The sequence below is a fragment of the Nothoprocta perdicaria genome, unplaced genomic scaffold (genome assembly GCF_003342845.1).
Source record: "Nothoprocta perdicaria isolate Ctin4 unplaced genomic scaffold, notPer1 scaffold_26, whole genome shotgun sequence".
NCBI lineage: Eukaryota > Metazoa > Chordata > Aves > Tinamiformes > Tinamidae > Nothoprocta > Nothoprocta perdicaria.
Window position 1 is genome coordinate 1,837,356 of NW_020455488.1, and position 2,762 is coordinate 1,840,117.

Sequence of the window (2,762 nt, forward strand, 5' to 3'; positions counted from 1 at the left end):
AAAAAAAAAATAGGGGGGTCGGTGGGGAAGAGATCGCGCCGAGACCCCCTCCCCTCCCACCTTGTGTGTGCCTGTCCCCCCACCTTGTCCCTCTTCCCTGCGCTCCCTTCCGCGGCTAAGCGAGTACAATGGAGAGAAGCTGGAATATACTCACCCTGCGGAGGTGGGGTTGGCACTCCGGCTCCGAGGCAATTGCTTATCCTTTTATGATTATCATTGCCATTAGCGGGATTAATATTGTTATTGCGAGAGGCGTCGGTCGGAGTTTCAGCGGCAATAGTAATAATTTTTAAAAGAAGTGTTTTGCTCTGGTAGCAGCATGCGAGGCGCGGGTCCTCATTTTATGTAAAAAAATCACAGAAAAGGATCCCCCCTTCTCTCTTACCGCTGTTCTTTAAAAATACCTATTCGGCACAGGGCTCGAGGAAAGCCCGCTGCAGAAATCTTACAGTCCGGTCTAGCAGTGCCCGAGCCAATTAATTTTAAATCCTTAGGAATTAATCAGATTAAAATGTACAGAAGTTTCATTCTCGAATGCATACGTGAGCCAAAAGTCGTTTCCCTTTAAGAGATCCTTTTCTTTTAAAGTTGAATTTTAGGCAGATAAGAGACTTACACTAGGGGGCAGACAGATACTGTACTTGCTCCAATCTTAAGCAATTTTTTTCTTCCCTCTCTCCCAGCATATGCTCTGATTTAGCACTGTAAATTTTTCAGAGGACCCAACTCTGACAGCCCCTGGTGATTTTCAAAGTACCACAAGCCAGTGGTTAAAAATTGCATTGACTTGGAAGTTCAGAGGCACACAATAGGAGCCACTTTCCCTATTCATGGAACTTCAGTGTGGTGGAAGAGAAAAACACACACATACTACATTGAGGGAGAAGAGGAATTCATTGAATTCTGTTAGACGTAACTGCTTTCCACTGAGTTCAGAGCGAAACTCGGTATTTGTTCGATGCTGTATTCATATTGCGATTTAATCTAGGAAGAATTAGGGGGCTGTTAGGCTGCTTTCTGCCAGGAAAGCAGCTTCCTTTTCCTTCCTCTCATTTTTTTTTGTTAATCCTAAAGATTTACACCGGCTCTACCCCAAACTCTATTTTAGCAAAATAAAGCCTTGCACTCCCTCTCATTAAAATAAATTTCCATGTGCAGTAAAATGGCAGGAGGGATGCGTTTCGCTCTCCGGGCAGCCTGGCTTTGGAAGCGGAGCGGTGCCACGGGGGCCGGGCTCGGGCAAGGACACGGGAGCGTCTCCCACTTCGTGGCGAGTTCAGATACCGCGAAGTGAAATTTAGCTCTAGTTCCCTTCTTCTTAGCAGTATTTTTGCCTTCACCTGCTTTGCCTCGACCTACTCGTGTTTTGAAATAAATAGACAAGCTCATGGTATTAATGAGTAGTTGTCTAGCTGCGTCCCTCGCGGAGCAAATAGTTATTGTGGGGAACTCTTCATTAATGCTCGACAGCCAGCGAATTCGGTGGCTTTTTAGCGTGTATCAGTGGCTTTTAATTTGTACCAGCAAGGTACAAACTACCAATATCGCAGGTAGTGTCCAAAGCGCTTTCTCCCCTGCTTTCGGCGTTTGTGGGCAAGGTGATCGGGCTTTCCATACGGCGGACGGGTGCTGTTTACGTTGTCAGATTTGAGGCAAGAAAGCTGTTTTTTTCTTCCTTTTTTTTTTTTTTTTCCTTTTTGTCGGCCCCCCAGGAAACTCAACATCAGGAGCGACCCGCAGCTCCGCTGCGCTTTGATTCCCCCTTCGCGTGCCCTGGGTTTCTTTTTTGAAATATTAATATTAAAAAAAAAAAAAAAAAAAAAAAAAAAGACCGCCTAAGACAGAGAGAGCCCTGTGCCCCCGTCCCTCCCGGTGCTGGTTGAAAGGGCGAGGGGAAAGGTTATTTTCTGCCCTTTTCGGGGGGTGGAAGGCGCAGCCGCGGCTCGTCCCGCGCTCACGAGCAGCCCCGTGTCAAGCGCGGGCGCTTATTTTTCCGCTGCGCCTTTGCCCGTYTCCGCGCACCTGCCGGGGTCACGGCTGCGCTCCGGGCGGCGGAGGGGCGCGGGGGCCGGCGGAGCGGCGCTGCGCGCTGCCCCCTTCACCTGCCCCGGCCGAGGTGGCCGCGAGCGGGGCCGCGCGCCGCGGCTCGGGGCAGCGGGGGAAGAAAGTTGAAGGGCGAAGCGCCGCGTAGCGCGAGCCGGGGGCCGGAGGGCGGCGGCGGGAGGTGACGGGCGGCACCGGGGCTCGGCTGAGGCGCGGGGCACGGCCAGGCCGCGGCAGCCCCTAACGGTCGCCCCTAACGGTCGCCCCCAACGGTCGCTCAGGTGAGCCCCCCCTCTCCCCCCGAACAACGCTGAGTTTGGGGCGGGAAGGGCCAGAAGAATTTTTTTTAAATGAGAGGAAATAACGCGGGGAAGCGGCAGGGAGCGGCGCGGAGGCGGCGGCGGGGCAGGGGGACGGGGGTGGCGCCCCCCCCCGCCGCCTCAGCGCGCGGGGCGGCGCGGCCTCCAGGACCGCGCGGGCGGCGGCGGCCATTGAGCAGGCCGCGCGCCCGGGCGTGCGCGGCCCAATGAGCGCCGAGGGGCGGCGCGCGCGCGCCCGGGCCACTCAGGCGCCGCCGCTCAGCCCCCTTATAAGGCGAGCGGTCGCCATGGCGACGTGCGCCAAGTTGCAGCAGTTCGTGTCAAAGTTCACTCCGCCGAGCGAGCGGGGCGAGCGGCTGCCGGCGGGGCGCGCGCGCGCCGCCCCCCGCCCCCCCTTCC

At 55.6% G+C, this 2,762-nt stretch overlaps 1 protein-coding gene and 1 long non-coding RNA gene across 2 annotated transcripts in view; one reads left to right on the forward strand and one right to left on the reverse strand.

Moving 5' to 3' along the window:
• LOC112948308 overlaps window positions 1-1,065 on the reverse strand; it is a 15,721-nt gene extending 14,656 nt beyond the window's left edge. Inside the window, exon 1 of the long non-coding RNA XR_003249583.1 lies at window positions 155-1,065. This is a non-coding gene — a long non-coding RNA (uncharacterized LOC112948308). The remainder of the gene's footprint in view (window positions 1-154) is intronic.
• Window positions 1-2,762, forward strand: part of NR2F2 (nuclear receptor subfamily 2 group F member 2) — a 10,337-nt gene that overhangs the window by 485 nt on the left and 7,090 nt on the right. The gene's annotated exons all lie outside the window — the stretch shown is intronic.